Source organism: Pongo abelii, chromosome 5 (genome assembly GCF_028885655.2).
Source record: "Pongo abelii isolate AG06213 chromosome 5, NHGRI_mPonAbe1-v2.0_pri, whole genome shotgun sequence".
In the NCBI taxonomy this organism is placed as follows: domain Eukaryota; kingdom Metazoa; phylum Chordata; class Mammalia; order Primates; family Hominidae; genus Pongo; species Pongo abelii.
Window position 1 is genome coordinate 60,942,334 of NC_071990.2, and position 21,319 is coordinate 60,963,652.

The window sequence follows — 21,319 nt, forward strand, 5'->3', positions numbered from 1 at the left end:
CTGTGAGTTGAATGCACTCATCACACAGAAGTTTCTGAGAATGCTTCTGTCTAGTTTTTAGGTGGAGACATTTCATTTCCCAGCATAGGCCTCACAGCGCTCCAAATATACACTAGCAGATTCTACAAAAAGAGTGTTCCAAAACTGCTCTTGCAAAAGAAACGTTCAAGTCTGTGAGTTGAATGCACTCGTCACAGAGAAGTTTCTGAGAATGCTTCTGTCTAGTTTTCAGGTGAAGATATTTCATTTCCCAGCATAGGCCTCAAAGCGCTCCAAATATCCACTTGCAGATTCTACAAAAAGAGAGGTTCAAAACCGCTCTTTGAAAAGGAAGGTTCAAGTCTGTGAGTTGAATGCACTCATCACAAAGAAGTTTCTGAGAATGCTTCTGTGTAGTTGTTATTTGAAGACATTTCCTTTTCCAGCATAGGCCTCAGAGCGCTCGAAATAAACACTTGCAGATTCTGCAGAAAGAGTGTTTCAAAACTGTTCTATCAAAAGGAACGTTCAAGTCTGTGAGTTGAATGCACTCATCACAAAGAAGTTTCTGAGAATGCTTCTGTCTAGTTTTTAGGTGAAGATATTTCATTTCCCAGCATAGGCCTCAAAGCGCTCCAAATATCCACTTGCATATTCTACAAAAAGAGAGTTTCAAAACCGCTCTTTGAAAAGGAAGGTTCAAGTCTGTGAGTTGAATGCACTCATCACAAAGAAGTTTCTGAGAATGCTTTTGTGTAGTTGTTATTTGAAGACACTTCCTTTTCCAGCATAGGCCTCAAAGCGCTCGAAATAAACACTTGCAGATTCTGCAGAAAGAGTGTTTCAAAACTCTTCTATCAAAAGGAACGTTCAAGTCTTTGAGTTGAATGCACTCATCACACAGAAGTTTCTGAGAATGCTTCTGTCTAGTTTTTAGGTGAAGATATTTCATTTCCCAGCATAGACCTCAAAGCGCTCCAAATATCCACTTGCAGATTCTACAAAAAGTGTGTTTCAAAACTGCTCTTTCAAAAGGAAGGTTCAAGTCTGTGAGTTGAATGCACTCATCACAAAGAAGTTTCTGAGAATACTTCTGTGTAGTTGTTATTTGAAGACATTTCCTTTTCCAACATAGGCCTCAAATCGCTCGAAATGAACACTTGCAGATTCTGCTGAAAGAGTGTTTCAAAACTGTTCTATCCAAAGGAACGTTCAAGTCTGTGAGTTGAATGCACTCATCACACAGAAGTTTCTGAGAATGCTTCTGTCTAGTTTTTAAGTGGAGACATTTCATTTCCCAGCATAGGCCTCACAGCGCTCCAAATATACACTAGCAGATTCTACAAAAAGAGTGTTTCAAAACTGCTCTTGCAAAAGAAACGTTCAAGTCCGTGAGTTGAATGCACTCATCACACAGAAGTTTCTGAGAATGCTTCTGTCTAGTTTTTAGGTGAAGATATTTCATTTCCCAGCATAGGCCTCAGAGCACTGCAAATATCCACTTGCAGATTCTACAAAAAGAGAGTTTCAAAACCGCTCTTTGAAAAGGAAGGTTCAAGTCTGTGGGTTGAAAGCACTCATCACACAGAAGTTTCTGAGAATGCTGCTGTGTACTTGTTATTTGAAGACATTTCCTTTTCCAGCATAGGCCTCAGAGCGCTCGAAATAAACACTTGCAGATTCTGCAGAAAGAGTGTTTCAAAACTCTTCTATCAAAAGGAACGTTCAAGTCTGTGAGTTGAATGCACTCATCACACAGAAGTTTCTGAGAATGCTTCTGTCTAGTTTTTAGGTGAAGATATTTCATTTCCCAGCATAGGCCTCAAAGCGCTCCAAATATCCACTTGCAGATTCTACAAAAAGTATGTTTCAAAACTGCTCTTTCAAAAGGAAGGTTGAAGTCTGTGAGTTGAATGCACTCATCGCAAAGAAGTTTCTGAGAATGCTTCTGTGTAGTTGTTATTTGAAGGCATTTCCTTTTCCAGCATAGGCCTCAAATCGCTCGAAATGAACACTTGCAGATTCTGCAGAAAGAGTGTTTCAAAACTGTTCTATCAAAAGGAACGTTCAAGTCTGTGAGTTGAATGCACTCATCACACAGAAGTTTCTGATAATGCTTCTGTCTAGTTTTTAGGTGAAGATATTTCATTTCCCAGCATAGGCCTCAAAGCGCTCCAAATATCCACTTGCAGATTCTACAAAAAGTATGTTTCAAAACTGCTCTTTCAAAAGGAAGGTTCAAGTCTGTGAGTTGAATGCACTCATCACAAAGAAGTTTCTGAGAATGCTTCTGTGTAGTTGTTATTTGAAGGCATTTCCTTTTCCAGCATAGGCCTCAAATCGCTCGAAATGAACACTTGCAGATACTGCAGAAAGAGTGTTTGAAAACTCTTCTATCAACAGGAACTTTCAAGTCTGTGAGTTGAATGCACTCATCACATAGAAGTTTCTGAGAATGCTTCTGTCTAGTTTTTAAGTGGAGACATTACATTTCCCAGCATAGGCTTCACAGCGCTCCAAATATACGCTAGCAGATTCTACAAAAAGAGTGTTCCAAAACTGCTCTTTCAAAAGAAACGTTCAAGTCTGTGAGTTGAATGCACTCGTCACAAACAAGTTTCTGGGAATGCTTCTGTCTAGTCTCTGTCTGAGGATGTTCCCTTTCCCAGCATTGGCCTCCAACAGCTCCAAATATGCACTTGCAGATTCTACAAAAAGAGAGTTTGAAAACTCTTCTACCAAAAAGAAGGTTCAACTCTGCGAGTAGAATGCACTCATCACAAAGAAGTTTCTGAGAATGCTTCTGTCTAGTTTTTATTTGAAGATATTTCCTTTTCCAGCTTAGGCCTCAGAGCGCTCCAAATAAACACTTGCAGATTTTACAAAAGGAGTGTTTCCAAACTGCTCTATCAAAAGGAATGTTCAAGTATGTGAGTTGAATGCACTCATCACAGAGAAGTTTCTGAGAATGCTTCTGTCTAGTTTATAGGTGAAGAGATTTCATTTCCCAGCATAGGCCTGAAAGCGCTCCAAATACCTACTTGCAGATTCTACAAAAAGTGTGTTTCAAAACTGTTCCATCAAAAGAAAGTTTCAAGTCTGTGAGTTGAATGCACTCATCACAAAGAAGTTTCTGAGAATGCTTCTGTGTAGTTGTTATTTGAAGACATTTCCTTTTCCAGCATAGGCCTCAGAGCGCTCGAAATAATCACTTGCAGATTCTGCAGAAAGAGTGTTTCAAAACTGTTCTATCAAAAGGAACGTTCAAGTCTGTGAGTTGAATGCACTCATCACACAGAAGTTTCTGAGAATGCTTCTGTCTAGTTTTTAGGTGAAGATATTTCATTTCCCAGCATAGACCTCAAAGCGCTCCAAATATCCACTTGCAGATTCTACAAAAAGTGTGTTTCAAAACTGCTCTTTCAAAAGGAAGGTTCAAGTCTGTGAGTTGAATGCACTCATCACAAAGAAGTTCCTGAGAATACTTCTGTGTAGTTGTTATTTGAAGACATTTCCTTTTCCAACATAGGCCTCAAATCGCTCGAAATGAACACTTGCAGATTCTGCTGAAAGAGTGTTTCAAAACTGTTCTATCAAAAGGAACGTTCAAGTCTGTGAGTTGAATGCACTCATCACACAGAAGTTTCTGAGAATGCTTCTGTCTAGTTTTTAGGTGGAGACATTTCATTTCCCAGCATAGGCCTCACAGCGCTCCAAATATACACTAGCAGATTCTACAAAAAGAGTGTTCCAAAACTGCTCTTGCAAAAGAAACGTTCAAGTCTGTGAGTTGAATGCACTCGTCACAGAGAAGTTTCTGAGAATGCTTCTGTCTAGTTTTCAGGTGAAGATATTTCATTTCCCAGCATAGGCCTCAAAGCGCTCCAAATATCCACTTGCAGATTCTACAAAAAGAGAGGTTCAAAACCGCTCTTTGAAAAGGAAGGTTCAAGTCTGTGAGTTGAATGCACTCATCACAAAGAAGTTTCTGAGAATGCTTCTGTGTAGTTGTTATTTGAAGACATTTCCTTTTCCAGCATAGGCCTCAGAGCGCTCGAAATAAACACTTGCAGATTCTGCAGAAAGAGTGTTTCAAAACTGTTCTATCAAAAGGAACGTTCAAGTCTGTGAGTTGAATGCACTCATCACAAAGAAGTTTCTGAGAATGCTTCTGTCTAGTTTTTAGGTGAAGATATTTCATTTCCCAGCATAGGCCTCAAAGCGCTCCAAATATCCACTTGCATATTCTACAAAAAGAGAGTTTCAAAACCGCTCTTTGAAAAGGAAGGTTCAAGTCTGTGAGTTGAATGCACTCATCACAAAGAAGTTTCTGAGAATGCTTTTGTGTAGTTGTTATTTGAAGACACTTCCTTTTCCAGCATAGGCCTCAAAGCGCTCGAAATAAACACTTGCAGATTCTGCAGAAAGAGTGTTTCAAAACTCTTCTATCAAAAGGAACGTTCAAGTCTTTGAGTTGAATGCACTCATCACACAGAAGTTTCTGAGAATGCTTCTGTCTAGTTTTTAGGTGAAGATATTTCATTTCCCAGCATAGACCTCAAAGCGCTCCAAATATCCACTTGCAGATTCTACAAAAAGTATGTTTCAAAACTGCTCTTTCAAAAGGAAGGTTCAAGTCTGTGAGTTGAATGCACTCATCACAAAGAAGTTTCTGAGAATGCTTCTGTGTAGTTGTTAGTTGAAGGCATTTCCTTTTCCAGCATAGGCCTCAAATCGCTCGAAATGAACACTTGCAGAGTCTGCAGAAAGAGTGTTTGAAAACTGTTCTATCAACAGGAACGTTCAAGTCTGTGAGTTGAATGCACTCATCACACAGAAGTTTCTGAGAATGCTTCTGTCTAGTTTTTATTTGAAGATATTTCCTTTTCCAGCTTAGGCGTCAGAGCGCTCCAAATAAACACTTGCAGATTTTACAAAAGGAGTGTTTCCAAAATGCTCTATCAAAAGGAATGTTCAAGTACGTGAGTTGAATGCACTCATCACAGAGAAGTTTCTGAGAATGCTTCTGTCTAGTTTATAGGTGAAGATATTTCATTTCCCAGCACAGGCGTGAAAGCGCTCCAAATACCTACTTGCAGATTCTACAAAAAGTGTGCTTCAAAACTGCTCTTTCAAAAGGAAGGTTCAAGTCTGTGAGTTGAATGCACTCATCACAAAGAAGTTTCTGAGAATGCTTCTGTGTAGTTGTTATTTGAAGGCATTTCCTTTTCCAGCATAGGCCTCAAATCGCTCGAAATGAACACTTGCAGATTCTGCAGAAAGAGTGTTTCAAAACTGTTCTATCAAAAGGAACGTTCAAGTCTGTGAGTTGAATGCACTCCTCACACAGAAGTTTCTGAGAATGCTTCTGTCTAGTTTTTAAGTGGAGACATTTCATTTCCCAGCATAGGATTCACAGCGCTCCAAATATACACTAGCAGATTCTACAAAAAGAGTGTTCCAAAACTGCTCTTGCAAAAGAAACGTTCAAGTCTGTGAGTTGAATGCACTCGTCACAAAGAAGTTTCTGAGAATGCTTCTGTCTAGTTTTTAGGTGAAGATATTTCATTTCCCAGCATAGGCCTCAAAGCGCTCCAAATATCCACTTGCAGATTCTACAAAAAGAGAGTTTCAAAACCGCTCTTTGAAAAGGAAGGTTCAAGTCTGTGAGTTGAATGCACTCATCACAAAGAAGTTTCTGAGAATGCTTCTGTGTAGTTGTTATTTGAAGACATTTCCTTTTCCAGCATAGGCCTCAGAGCGTTCGAAATAAACACTTGCAGATTCTGCAGAAAGAGTGTTTCAAAACTGCTCTATCAAAAGGAACGTTCAAGTCTGGAGTTGAATGCACTCATCACACAGAAGTTTCTGAGAATGCTTCTGTCTAGTTTTTAGGTGAAGATATTTCATTTCCCAGCATAGGCCTCAAAGCTCTCCAAATATCCACTTGCAGATTCTACAAAAAGTATGTTTCAAAACTCCTCTTTCAAAAGGAAGGTTCAAGTCTGTGAGTTGAATGCACTCATCACAAAGAAGTTTCTGAGAATGCTTCTGTGTAGTTGTTAGTTGAAGGCATTTCCTTTTCCAGCATTGGCCTCAAATCGCTCGAAATGAACACTTGCAGATTCTGCAGAAAGAGTGTTTGAAAACTGTTCTATCAAAAGGAACGTTCAAGTCTGTGAGTTGAATGCACTCATCACACAGAAGTTTCTGAGAATGCTTCTGTCTAGTTTTTAAGTGGAGACATTACATTTCCCAGCATAGGCTTCACAGCGCTCCAAATATACGCTAGCAGATTCTACAAAAAGAGTGTTCCAAAACTGCTCTTTCAAAAGAAACGTTCAAGTCTGTGAGTTGAATGCACTCGTCAGAAACAAGTTTCTGGGAATGCTTCTGTCTAGTCTCTGTCTGAGGATGTTCCCTTTCCCAGCATTGGCCTCCAACAGCTCCAAATATGCACTTGCAGATTCTACAAAAAGAGAGTTTGATAACTCTTCTACCAAAAAGAAGGTTCAACTCTGCGAGTAGAATGCACTCATCACAAAGAAGTTTCTGAGAATGCTTCTGTCTAGTTTTTATTTGAAGATATTTCCTTTTCCAGCTTAGGCCTCAGAGCGCTCCAAATAAACACTTGCAGATTTTACAAAAGGAGTGTTTCCAAACTGCTCTATCAAAAGGAATGTTCAAGTATGTGAGTTGAATGCACTCATCACAGAGAAGTTTCTGAGAATGCTTCTGTCTAGTTTATAGGTGAGGATATTTCATTTCCCAGCATAGGCCTGAAAGCGCTCCAAATACCTACTTGCAGATTCTACAAAAAGTGTGTTTCAAAACTGTTCCATCAAAAGAAAGGTTCAAGTCTGTGAGTTGAATGCACTCATCACAAAGAAGTTTCTGAGAATGCTTCTGTGTAGTTGTTATTTGAAGACACTTCCTTTTCCAGCATAGGCCTCAAAGCGCTCGAAATAAACACTTGCAGATTCTGCAGAAAGAGTGTTTCAAAACTCTTCTATCAAAAGGAACGTTCAAGTCTGTGAGTTGAATGCACTCATCACACAGAAGTTTCTGAGAATGCTTCTGTCTAGTTTTTAGGTGAAGATATTTCATTTCCCAGCATAGACCTCAAAGCGCTCCAAATATCCACTTGCAGATTCTACAAAAAGTGTGTTTCAAAACTGCTCTTTCAAAAGGAAGGTTCAAGTCTGTGAGTTGAATGCACTCATCACAAAGAAGTTTCTGAGAATACTTCTGTGTAGTTGTTATTTGAAGACATTTCCTTTTCCAACATAGGCCTCAAATCGCTCGAAATGAACACTTGCAGATTCTGCTGAAAGAGTGTTTCAAAACTGTTCTATCAAAAGGAACGTTCAAGTCTGTGAGTTGAATGCACTCATCACACAGAAGTTTCTGAGAATGCTTCTGTCTAGTTTTTAGGTGAAGATATTTCATTTCCCAGCATAGGCCTCAAAGCGCTCCAAATATCCACCTGCAGATTCTACAAAAAGTATGTTTCAAAACTGCTCTTTCAAAAGGAAGGTTCAAGTCTGTGAGTTGAATGCACTCATCACAAAGAAGTTTCTGAGAATGCTTCTGTTTAGTTGTTATTTGAAGGCATTTCCTTTTCCAGCATAGGCCTCAAATCGTTCGAAATGAACACTTGCAGATTCTGCAGAAAGAGTGTTTCAAAACTGTTCTATCAAAAGGAACGTTCAAGTCTGTGAGTTGAATGCACTCATCACACAGAAGTTTCTGAGAATGCTTCTGTCTAGTTTTTAAGTGGAGACATTACATTTCCCAGCATAGGCTTCACAGCGCTCCAAATATACGCTAGCAGATTCTACAAAAAGAGTGTTCCAAAACTGCTCTTTCAAAAGAAACGTTCAAATCTGTGAGTTGAATGCGCTCGTCACAAACAAGTTTCTGGGAATGCTTCTGTCTAGTCTCTGTCTGAGGATGTTCCCTTTCCCAGCATTGGCCTTCAACAGCTCCAAATATGCACTTGCAGATTCTACAAAAAGAGAGTTTGAAAACTCTTCTACCAAAAAGAAGGTTCAACTCTGCGAGTAGAATGCACTCATCACAAAGAAGTTTCTGAGAATGCTTCTGTCTAGTTTTTATTTGAAGATATTTCCTTTTCCAGCTTAGGCCTCAGAGCGCTCCAAATAAACACTTGCAGATTTTACAAAAGGAGTGTTTCCAAACTGCTCTATCAAAAGGAATGTTCAAGTATGTGAGTTGAATGCACTCATCACAGAGAAGTTTCTGAGAATGCTTCTGTCTAGTTTTTAGGTGAAGATATTTCATTTCCCAGCATAGACCTCAAAGCGCTCCAAATATCCACTTGCAGATTCTACAAAAAGTGTGTTTCAAAACTGCTCTTCAAAAGGAAGGTTCAAGTCTGTGAGTTGAATGCACTCATCACAAAGAAGTTTCTGAGAATACTTCTGTGTAGTTGTTATTTGAAGACATTTCCTTTTCCAACATAGGCCTCAAATCGCTCGAAATGAACACTTGCAGATTCTGCTGAAAGAGTGTTTCAAAACTGTTCTATCAAAAGTAACGTTCAAGTCTGTGAGTTGAATGCACTCATAACACAGAAGTTTCTGAGAATGCTTCTGTCTAGTTTTTAGGTGAAGATATTTCATTTCCCAGCATAGGCCTCAAAGCGCTCCAAATATCCACCTGCAGATTCTGCAAAAAGTATGTTTCAAAACTGCTCTTTCAAAAGGAAGGTTCAAGTCTGTGAGTTGAATGCACTCATCACAAAGAAGTTTCTGAGAATGCTTCAGTTTAGTTGTTATTTGAAGGCATTTCCTTTTCCAGCATAGGCCTCAAATCGCTCGAAATGAACACTTGCAGATTCTGCAGAAAGAGTGTTTCAAAACTGTTCTATCAAAAGGAACGTTCAAGTCTGTGAGTTGAATGCACTCATCACACAGAAGTTTCTGAGAATGCTTCTGTCTAGTTTTTAAGTGGAGACATTACATTTCCCAGCATAGGCTTCACAGCGCTCCAAATATACGCTAGCAGATTCTACAAAAAGAGTGTTCCAAAACTGCTCTTTCAAAAGAAACGTTCAAATCTGTGAGTTGAATGCGCTCGTCACAAACAAGTTTCTGGGAATGCTTCTGTCTAGTCTCTGTCTGAGGATGTTCCCTTTCCCAGCATTGGCCTTCAACAGCTCCAAATATGCACTTGCAGATTCTACAAAAAGAGAGTTTGAAAACTCTTCTACCAAAAAGAAGGTTCAACTCTGCGAGTAGAATGCACTCATCACAAAGAAGTTTCTGAGAATGCTTCTGTCTAGTTTTTATTTGAAGATATTTCCTTTTCCAGCTTAGGCCTCAGAGCGCTCCAAATAAACACTTGCAGATTTTACAAAAGGAGTGTTTCCAAACTGCTCTATCAAAAGGAATGTTCAAGTATGTGAGTTGAATGCACTCATCACAGAGAAGTTTCTGAGAATGCTTCTGTCTAGTTTTTAGGTGAAGATATTTCATTTCCCAGCATAGGCCTGAAAGCGCTCCCAATACCTACTTGCAGATTCTACAAAAAGTGTGTTTCAAAACTGTTCCATCAAAAGAAAGGTTCAAGTCTGTGAGTTGAATGCACTCATCACAAAGAAGTTTCTGAGAATGCTTCTGTGTAGTTGTTATTTGAAGACACTTCCTTTTCCAGCATAGGCCTCAAAGCGCTCGAAATAAACACTTGCAGATTCTGCAGAAAGAGTGTTTCAAAACTGTTCTATCAAAAGGAACGTTCAAGTCTGTGAGTTGAATGCACTCATCACACAGAAGTTTCTGAGAATGCTTCTGTCTAGTTTTTAGGTGAAGATATTTCATTTCCCAGCATAGACCTCAAAGCGCTCCAAATATCCACTTGCAGATTCTACAAAAAGTGTGTTTCAAAACTGCTCTTTCAAAAGGAAGGTTCAAGTCTGTGAGTTGAATGCACTCATCACAAAGAAGTTTCTGAGAATACTTCTGTGTAGTTGTTATTTGAAGACATTTCCTTTTCCAACATAGGCCCCAAATCGCTCGAAATGAACACTTGCAGATTCTGCCGAAAGAGTGTTTCAAAACTGTTCTATCAAAAGGAACGTTCAAGTCTGTGAGTTGAATGCACTCATCACACAGAAGTTTCTGAGAATGCTTCTGTCTAGTTTTTAAGGGGAGACATTTCATTTCCCAGCATAGGCCTCACAGCGCTCCAAATATACACTAGCAGATTCTACAAAAAGAGTGTTCCAAAACTGCTCTTGCAAAAGAAACGTTCAAGTCTGTGAGTTGAATGCACTCGTCACAAAGAAGTTTCTGAGAATGCTCCTGTCTAGTCTCTGTCTGAGGATGTTCCCTTTCCCAGCATTGGCCTCCAACAGCTCCAAATATGCACTTGCAGATTCTACAAAAAGAGAGTTCGAAAACTCTTCTACCAAAAAGAAGGTTCAACTCTGCGAGTAGAATGCACTCATCACAAAGAAGTTTCTGAGAATGCTTCTGTCTAGTTTTTATTTGAAGATATTTCCTTTTCCAGCTTAGGCCTCAGAGCGCTCCAAATAAACACTTGCAGATTTTACAAAAGGAGTGTTTCCAAACTGCTCTATCAAAAGGAATGTTCAAGTATGTGAGTTGAATGCACTCATCACAGAGAAGTTTCTGAGAATGCTTCTGTCTAGTTTTTAGTTGAAGATATTTCATTTCCCACCATAGGCCTGAAAGCGCTCCAAATACCTACTTGCAGATTCTACAAAAAGTGTGTTTCAAAACTGTTCCATCAAAAGGAAGGTTCAAGTCTGTGAGTTGAATGCACTCATCACAAAGAAGTTTCTGAGAATGCTTCTGTGTAGTTGTTATTTGAAGACAATTCCTTTTCCAGCATAGGCCTCAAAGCGCTCGAAATAAACACTTGCAGATTCTGCAGAAAGAGTGTTTCAAAACTCTTTTATGAAAAGGAACGTTCAAGTCTGTGAGTTGAATGCACTCATCACACAGAAGTTTCTGAGAATGCTTCTATCTAGTTTTTAGGTGAAGATATTTCATTTCCCAGCATAGACCTCAAAGCGCTCCAAATATCCACTTGCAGATTCTACAAAAAGTGTGCTTCAAAACTGCTCTTTCAAAAGGAAGGTTCAAGTCTGTGAGTTGAATGCACTCATCACAAAGAAGTTTCTGAGAATGCTTCTGTGTATTTGTTATTTGAAGGCATTTCCTTTTCCAGCATAGGCCTCAAATCGCTCGAAATGAACACTTGCAGATTCTGCAGAAAGAGTGTTTCAAAACTGTTCTATCAAAAGGAACGTTCAAGTCTGTGAGTTGAATGCACTCATCACACAGAAGTTTCTGAGAATGCTTCTGTCTAGTTTTTAAGTGGAGACATTTCATTTCCCAGCATAGGCCTCACAGCGCTCCAAATATACACTAGCAGATTCTACAAAAAGAGTGTTCCAAAACTGCTCTTGCAAAAGAAACCTTCAAGTCTGTGAGTTGAATGCACTCGTCACAAAGAAGTTTCTGAGAATGCTTCTGTCTAGTTTTTAGGTGAAGATATTTCATTTCCCAGCATAGGCCTCAAAGCGCTCCAAATATCCACTTGCAGATTCTACAAAAAGAGAGTTTCAAAACCGCTCTTTGAAAAGGAAGGTTCAAGTCTGTGAGTTGAATGCACTCATCACAAAGAAGTTTCTGAGAATGCTTCTGTGTACTTGTTATTTGAAGACATTTCCTTTTCCAGCATAGGCCTCTGTGCGCTCGAAAGAAACACTTGCAGATTCTGCAGAAAGAGTGTTTCAAAACTGTTCTATCAAAAGGAACGTTCAAGTCTGTGAGTTGAATGCACTCATCACACAGAAGTTTCTGAGAATGCTTCTGTCTAGTTTTTAGGTGAAGATATTTCATTTCCCAGCATAGGCCTCAAAGCGCTCCAAATATCCACTTGCAGATTCTACAAAAAGTATGTTTCAAAACTGCTCTTTCAAAAGGAAGGTTCAAGTCTGTGAGTTGAATGCACTCATCACAAAGAAGTTTCTGAGAATGCTTCTGTGTAGTTGTTGTTTGAAGGCATTTCCTTTTCCAGCATAGGCCTCAAATCGCTCGAAATGAACACTTGCAGATTCTGCAGAAAGAGTGTTTGAAAACTGTTCTATCAACAGGAACGTTCAAGTCTGTGAGTTGAATGCACTCATCACACAGAAGTTTCTGAGAATGCTTCTGTCTAGTTTTTAAGTGGAGACATTACATTTCCCAGCATAGGCTTCACAGCGCTCCAAATATACGCTAGCAGATTCTACAAAAAGAGTGTTCCAAAACTGCTCTTTCAAAAGAAACGTTCAAGTCTGTGAGTTGAATGCACTCGTCACAAACAAGTTTCTGGGAATGCTTCTGTCTAGTCTCTGTCTGAGGATGTTCCCTTTCCCAGCATTGGCCTCCAACAGCTCCAAATATGCACTTGCAGATTCTACAAAAAGAGAGTTTGAAAACTCTTCTACCAAAAAGAAGGTTCAACTCTCCGAGTAGAATGCACTCATCACAAAGAAGTTTCTGAGAATGCTTCTGTCTAGTTTTTATTTGAAGATATTTCCTTTTCCAGCTTAGGCCTCAGAGCGCTCCAAATAAACACTTGCAGATTTTACAAAAGGAGTGTTTCCAAACTGCTCTATCAAAAGGAATGTTCAAGTATGTGAGTTGAATGCACTCATCACAGAGTTTCTGAGAATGCTTCTGTCTAGTTTATAGGTGAAGATATTTCATTTCCCAGCATAGGCCTGAAAGCGCTCCAATTACCTACTTGCAGATTCTACAAAGAGTGTGTTTCAAAACTGTTCCATCAAAAGAAAGGTTCAAGTCTGTGAGTTGAATGCACTCATCACAAAGAAGTTTCTGAGAATGCTTCTGTGTAGTTGTTATTTGAAGACACTTCCTTTTCCAGCATAGGCCTCAAAGCGCTCGAAATAAACACTTGCAGATTCGGCAGAAAGAGTGTTTCAAAACTCTTCTATCAAAAGGAACGTTCAAGTCTGTGAGTTGAATGCACTCATCACACAGAAGTTTCTGAGAATGCTTCTGTCTAGTTTTTAGGTGGAGACATTACATTTCCCAGCATAGGCTTCACAGCGCCCCAAATATACGCTAGCAGATTCTACAAAAATTGTGTTTCAAAACTGCTCTTTCAAAAGGAAGGTTCAAGTCTGTGAGTTGAATGCACTCATCACAAAGAAGTTTCTGAGAATACTTCTGTGTAGTTGTTATTTGAAGACATTTCCTTTTCCAACATAGGCCTCAAATCGCTCGAAATGAACACTTGCAGATTCTGCTGAAAGAGTGTTTCAAAACTGTTCTATCAAAAGGAACGTTCAAGTCTGTGAGTTGAATGCACTCATCACACAGAAGTTTCTGAGAATGCTTCTGTCTAGTTTTTAAGTGGAGACATTTCATTTCCCAGCATAGGCCTCACAGCGCTCCAAATATACACTAGCAGATTCTACAAAAAGAGTGTTCCAAAACTGCTCTTGCAAAAGAAACCTTCAAGTCTGTGAGTTGAATGCACTCGTCACAAAGAAGTTTCTGAGAATGCTTCTGTCTAGTTTTTAGGTGAAGATATTTCATTTCCCAGCCTAGGCCTCAAAGCGCTCCAAATATCCACTTGCAGATTCTACAAAAAGAGAGTTTCAAAACCGCTCTTTGAAAAGGAAGGTTCAAGTCTGTGAGTTGAATGCACTCATCACAAAGAAGTTTCTGAGAATGCTTCTGTGTAGTTGTTATTTGAAGACATTTCCTTTTCCAGCATAGGCCTCTGTGCGCTCGAAAGAAACACTTGCAGATTCTGCAGAAAGAGTGTTTCAAAACTGTTCTATCAAAAGGAACGTTCAAGTCTGTGAGTTGAATGCACTCATCACACAGAAGTTTCTGAGAATGCTTCTGTCTAGTTTTTAGGTGAAGATATTTCATTTCCCAGCATAGGCCTCAAAGCGCTCCAAATATCCACTTGCAGATTCTACAAAAAGTATGTTTCAAAACTGCTCTTTCAAAAGGAAGGTTCAAGTCTGTGAGTTGAATGCACTCATCACAAAGAAGTTTCTGAGAATGCTTCTGTGTAGTTGTTAGTTGAAGGCATTTCCTTTTCCAGCATAGGCCTCAAATCGCTCGAAATGAACACTTGCAGATTCTGCAGAAAGAGTGTTTGAAAACTGTTCTATCAACAGGAACGTTCAAGTCTGTGAGTTGAATGCACTCATCACACAGAAGTTTCTGAGAATGCTTCTGTCTAGTTTTTAAGTGGAGACATTACATTTCCCAGCATAGGCTTCACAGCGCTCCAAATATACGCTAGCAGATTCTACAAAAAGAGTGTTCCAAAACTGCTCTTTCAAAAGAAACGTTCAAGTCTGTGAGTTGAATGCACTCGTCACAAACAAGTTTCTGGGAATGCTTCTGTCTAGTCTCTGTCTGAGGATGTTCCCTTTCCCAGCATTGGCCTCCAACAGCTCCAAATATGCACTTGCAGATTCTACAAAAAGAGAGTTTGAAAACTCTTCTACCAAAAAGAAGGTTCAACTCTCCGAGTAGAATGCACTCATCACAAAGAAGTTTCTGAGAATGCTTCTGTCTAGTTTTTATTTGAAGATATTTCCTTTTCCAGCTTAGGCCTCAGAGCGCTCCAAATAAACACTTGCAGATTTTACAAAAGGAGTGTTTCCAAACTGCTCTATCAAAAGGAATGTTCAAGTATGTGAGTTGAATGCACTCATCACAGAGTTTCTGAGAATGCTTCTGTCTAGTTTATAGGTGAAGATATTTCATTTCCCAGCATAGGCCTGAAAGCGCTCCAATTACCTACTTGCAGATTCTACAAAGAGTGTGTTTCAAAACTGTTCCATCAAAAGAAAGGTTCAAGTCTGTGAGTTGAATGCACTCATCACAAAGAAGTTTCTGAGAATGCTTCTGTGTAGTTGTTATTTGAAGACACTTCCTTTTCCAGCATAGGCCTCAAAGCGCTCGAAATAAACACTTGCAGATTCGGCAGAAAGAGTTTTTCAAAACTCTTCTATCAAAAGGAACGTTCAAGTCTGTGAGTTGAATGCACTCATCACACAGAAGTTTCTGAGAATGCTTCTGTCTAGTTTTTAGGTGGAGACATTACATTTCCCAGCATAGGCTTCACAGCGCCCCAAATATACGCTAGCAGATTCTACAAAAATTGTGTTTCAAAACTGCTCTTTCAAAAGGAAGGTTCAAGTCTGTGAGTTGAATGCACTCATCACAAAGAAGTTTCTGAGAATACTTCTGTGTAGTTGTTATTTGAAGACATTTCCTTTTCCAACATAGGCCTCAAATCGCTCGAAATGAACACTTGCAGATTCTGCTGAAAGAGTGTTTCAAAACTGTTCTATCAAAAGGAACGTTCAAGTCTGTGAGTTGAATGCACTCATCACACAGAAGTTTCTGAGAATGCTTCTGTCTAGTTTTTAAGTGGAGACATTTCATTTCCCAGCATAGGCCTCACAGCGCTCCAAATATACACTAGCAGATTCTACAAAAAGAGTGTTCCAAAACTGCTCTTGCAAAAGAAACGTTCAAGTCTGTGAGTTGAATGCACTCGTCACAAAGAAGTTTCTGAGAATGCTTCTGTCTAGTTTTTAGGTGAAGATATTTCATTTCCCAGCATAGGCCTCAAAGCGCTCCCAAATATCCACTTGCAGATTCTACAAAAAGAGAGTTTCAAAACCGCTCCTTGAAAAGGAAGGTTCAAGTCTGTGAGTTGAATGCACTCATCACAAAGAAGTTTCTGAGAATGCTTCTGTGTAGTTGTTATTTGAAGACATTTCCTTTTCCAGCATAGGCCTCAGAGCGTTCGAAATAAACACTTGCAGATTCTGCAGAAAGAGTGTTTCAAAACTGTTCTATCAAAAGGAACGTTCAAGTCTGGAGTTGAATGCACTCATCACACAGAAGTTTCTGAGAATGATTCTGTCTAGTTTTTAGGTGAAGATATTTCATTTCCCAGCATAGGCCTCAAAGCGCTCCAAATATCCACTTGCAGATTCTACAAAAAGTATGTTTCAAAACTGCTCTTTCAAAAGGAAGTTTCAAGTCTGTGAGTTGAATGCACTCATCACAAAGAAGTTTCTGAGAATGCTTCTGTGGAGTTGTTAGTTGAAGGCATTTCCTTTTCCAACATAGGCCTCAAATCGCTCGAAATGAACACTTGCAGATTCTGCAGAAAGAGTGTTTGAAAACTGTTCTATCAACAGGAACGTTCAAGTCTGTGAGTTGAATGCACTCATCACACAGAAGTTTCTGAGAATGCTTCTGTCTAGTTTTTAAGTGGAGACATTACATTTCCCAGCATAGGCTTCACAGCGCTCCAAATATACGCTAGCAGATTCTACAAAAAGAGTGTTCCAAAACTGCTCTTTCAAAAGAAACGTTCAAGTCTGTGAGTTGAATGCACTCGTCACAAACAAGTTTCTGGGAATGCTTCTGTCTAGTCTCTGTCTGAGGATGTTCCCTTTCCCAGCATTGGCCTCCAACAGCTCCAAATATGCACTTGCAGATTCTACAAAAAGAGAGTTTGAAAACTCTTCTACCAAAAAGAAGGTTCAACTCTGCGAGTAGAATGCACTCATCACAAAGAAGTTTCTGAGAATGCTTCTGTCTAGTTTTTATTTGAAGTTATTTCCTTTTCCAGCTTAGGCCTCAGAGCGCTCCAAATAAACACTTGCAGATTTTACAAAAGGAGTGTTTCCAAACTGCTCTATCAAAAGGAATGTTCAAGTATGTGAGTTGAATGCACTCATCACAGAGAAGTTTCTGAGAATGCTTCTGTCTAGTTTTTAGGTGAAGATATTTCATTTCCCAGCATAGGCCTGAAACCGCTCCAAATACCTACTTGCAGATTCTACAAAGAGTGTGTTTCAAAACTGTTCCATCAAAAGGAAGGTTCAAGTCTGTGAGTTGAATGCACTCATCACAAAGAAGTTTCTGAGAATGCTTCTGTGTAGTTGTTATTTGAAGACACTTCCTTTTCCAGCATAGGCCTCAAAGCGCTTGAAATAAACACTTGCAGATTCTGCAGAAAGAGTGTTTCAAAACTGTTCTATCAAAAGGAACGTACAAGTCTGTGAGTTGAATGCACTCATCACACAGAAGTTTCTGAGAATGCTTCTGTCTAGTTTTTAGGTGAAGATATTTCATTTCCCAGCATAGGCCTCAAAGCGCTCCAAATATCCACTTGCAGATTCTACAAAAAGTGTGTTTCAAAACTGCTCTTTCAAAAGAAAGGTTCAAGTCTGTGAGTTGAATGCACTCATCACAAACAAGTTTCTGAGAATGCGTCTGTGTAGTTGTTATTTGAAGGCATTTCCTTTTCCAGCATAGGCCTCAAATCGCTCGAAATGAACACTTGCAGATTCTGCAGAAAGAGTGTTTCAAAACTGTTCTATCAAAAGGAACGTTCAAGTCTGTGAGTTGAATGCACTCATCACACAGAAGTTTCTGAGAATGCTTCTGTCTAGTTTTTAAGTGGAGACATTTCATTTCCCAGCATAGGCCTCACAGCGCTCAAAATATACACTAGCAGATTCTACAAAAAGAGTGTTCCAAAACTGCTCTTGCAAAAGAAACGTTCAAGTCTGTGAGTTGAATGCACTCGTCACAAAGAAGTTTCTGAGAATGCTTCTGTCTAGTTTTTAGGTGAAGATATTTCATTTCCCAGCATAGGCCTCAAAGCGCTCCAAATATCCACTTGCAGATTCTACAAAAAGAGAGTTTCAAAACCGCTCTTTGAAAAGGAAGGTTCAAGTCTGTGAGTTGAATGCACTCATCACAAAGAAGTTTCTGAGAATGCTTCTGTGTAGTTGTTATTTGAAGACATTTCCTTTTCCAGCATAGGCCTCAGAGCGCTCGATATAAACACTTGCAGATTCTGCAGAAAGAGTGTTTCAAAACTGCTCTATCAAAAGGAACGTTCAAGTCTGGAGTTGAATGCACTCATCACACAGAAGTTTCTGAGAATGCTTCTGTCTAGTCTCTGTCTGAGGATGTTCCCTTTCCCAGCATTGGCCTTCAACAGCTCCAAATATGCACTTGCAGATTCTACAAAAAGAGAGTTTGAAAACTCTTCTACCAAAAAGAAGGTTCAACTCTGCGAGTAGAATGCACTCATCACAAAGAAGTTTCTGAGAATGCTTCTGTCTAGTTTTTATTTGAAGATATTTCCTTTTCCAGCTTAGGACTCAGAGCGCTCCAAATAAACACTTGCAGATTTTACAAAAGGAGTGTTTCCAAACTGCTCTATCAAAAGGAATGTTCAAGTATGTGAGTTGAATGCACTCATCGCAGAGAAGTTTCTGAGAATGCTTCTGTCTAGTTTTTAGGTGAAGATATTTCATTTCCCAGCATAGGCCTGAAAGCGCTCCAAATACCTACTTGCAGATTCTACAAAAAGTGTGTTTCAAAACTTTTCCATCAAAAGAAAGGTTCAAGTCTGTGAGTTGAATGCACTCATCACAAAGAAGTTTCTGAGAATGCTTCTGTGTAGTTGTTATTTGAAGACATTTCCTTTTCCAGCATAGGCCTCAGAGCGCTCGAAATAAACACTTGCAGATTCTGCAGAAAGAGTGTTTCAAAACTGTTCTATCAAAAGGAACGTTCAAGTCTGTGAGTTGAATGCACTCATCACACAGAAGTTTCTGAGAATGCTTCTGTCTAGTTTTTAGGTGAGGATATTTCATTTCCCAGCATAGACCTCAAAGCGCTCCAAATATCCACTTGCAGATTCTACAAAAAGTGTGTTTCAAAACTGCTCTTTCAAAAGGAAGGTTCATGTCTGTGACTTGAATGCACTCATCACAAAGAAGTTTCTGAGAATACTTCTGTGTAGTTGTTATTTGAAGACATTTCTTTTTCCAACATAGGCCTCAAATCGCTCGAAATGAACACTTGCAGATTCTGCTGAAAGAGTGTTTCAAAACTGTTCTATCAAAAGGAACGTTCCAGTCTGTGAGTTGAATGCACTCATCACACAGTAGTTTCTGAGAATGCTTCTGTCTAGTTTTTAAGTTGAGACATTTCATTTCCCAGCATAGGCCTCACAGGGCTCCAAATATACGCTAGCAGATTCTACAAAAAGAGTGTTCCAAAACTGCTCTTGCAAAAGAAACGTTCAAGTCTGTGAGTTGAATGCACTCGTCACAAAGAAGTTTCTGAGAATGCTTCTGTCTAGTCTCTGTCTGAGGATGTTCCCTTTCCCAGCATTGGCCTCCAACAGCTCCAAATATGCACTTGCAGATTCTACAAAAAGAGAGTTTGAAAACTCTTCTACCAAAAAGAAGGTTCAACTCTGCGAGTAGAATGCACTCATCACAAAGAAGTTTCTGAGAATGCTTCTGTCTAGTTTTTATTTGAAGATATTTCCTTTTCCAGCTTAGGCCTCAGAGCGCTCCAAATAAACACTTGCAGATTTTACAAAAGGAGTGTTTCCAAACTGCTCTATCAAAAGGAATGTTCAAGTATGTGAGTTGAATGCACTCATCACAGAGAAGTTTCTGAGAATGCTTCTGTCTAGTTTTTAGGTGAAGATATTTCATTTCCCAGCATAGGCCTGAAAGCGCTCCAAATACCTACTTGCAGATTCTACAAAGAGTGTGTTTCAAAACTGTTCCATCAAAAGGAAGGTTCAAGTCTGTGAGTTGAATGCACTCATCACAAAGAAGTTTCTGAGAATGCTTCTGTGTAGTTGTTATTTGAAGACACTTCCTTTTCCAGCATAGGCCTCAAAGCGCTCGAAATAAACACTTGCAGATTCTGCAGAAAGAGTGTTTCAAAACTCTTCTATCAAAAGGAACGTTCAAGTCTGTGAGTTGAATGCACTCATCACACAGAAGTTTCTGAGAATGCTTCTGTCTAGTTTTTAGGTGAAGATATTTCATTTCCCAGCATAAGCCTCAAAGCGCTCCAAATATCCACTTGCAGATTCTACAAAAAGTGTGTTTCAAAACTGCTCTTTCAAAAGAAAGGTTCAAGTCTGTGAGTTGAATGCACTCATCACAAACAAGTTTCTGACAATGCTTCTGTGTAGTTGTTATTTGAAGGCATTTCCTTTTCCAGCATAGGCCTCAAATCGCTCGAAATGAACACTTGCAGATTCTGCAGAAAGAGTGTTTCAAAACTGTTGTATCAAAAGGAACGTTCAAGTCTGTGAGTTGAATGCACTCATCACACAGAAGTTTCTGAGAATGCTTCTGTCTAGTTTTTAAGTGGAGACATTTCATTTCCCAGCATAGGCCTCACAGCGCTCCAAATATACACTAGCAGATTCTACAAAAAGAGTGTTCCAAAACTGCTCTTGCAAAAGAAACGTTCAAGTCTGTGAGTTGAATGCACTCGTCACAAAGAAGTTTCTGAGAATGCTTCTGTCTAGTTTTTAGGTGAAAATATTTCATTTCCCAGCATAGGCCTCAAATCGCTCCAAATATCCACTTGCAGATCCTACAAAAAGAGAGTTTCAAAACCGCTCTTTGAAAAGGAAGGTTCAAGTCTGTGAGTTGAATGCACTCATCACAAAGAAGTTTCTGAGAATGCTTCTGTGTAGTTGTTATTTGAAGACATTTCCTTTTCCAGCATAGGCCTCAGATCGCTCGAAATAAACACTTGCAGATTCTGCAGAAAGAGTGTTTCAAAACTGCTCTATCAAAAGGAACGTTCAAGTCTGGAGTTGAATGCACTCATCACACAGAAGTTTCTGAGAATGCTTCTGTCTAGTTTTTAGGTGAAGATATTTCATTTCCCAGCATAGGCCTCAAAGCGCTCCAAATATCCACTTGCAGATTCTACAAAAAGTATGTTTCAAAACTCCTCTTTCAAAAGGAAGGTTCAAGTCTGTGAGTTGAATGCACTCATCACAAAGAAGTTTCTGAGAATGCTTCTGTGTAGTTGTTGTTTGAAGGCATTTCCTTTTCCAGCATAGGCCTCAAATCGCTCGAAATGATCACTTGCAGATTCCGCAGAAAGAGTGTTTGAAAACTGTTCTATCAAAAGGAACGTTCAAGTCTGTGAGTTGAATGCACTCATCACACAGAAGTTTCTGAGAATGCTTCTGTCTAGTTTTTAGGTGGAGACATTACATTTCCCAGCATAGGCTTCACAGCGCTCCAAATATACGCTAGCAGATTCTACAAAAAGAGTGTTCCAAAACTGCTCTTGCAAAAGAAACGTTCAAGTCTGTGAGTTGAATGCACTCGTCACAAACAAGTTTCTGGGAATGCTTCTGTCTAGTCTCTGTCTGAGGATGTTCCCTTTCCCTGTATTGGCCTCCAACAGCTCCAAATATGCACTTGCAGATTCTA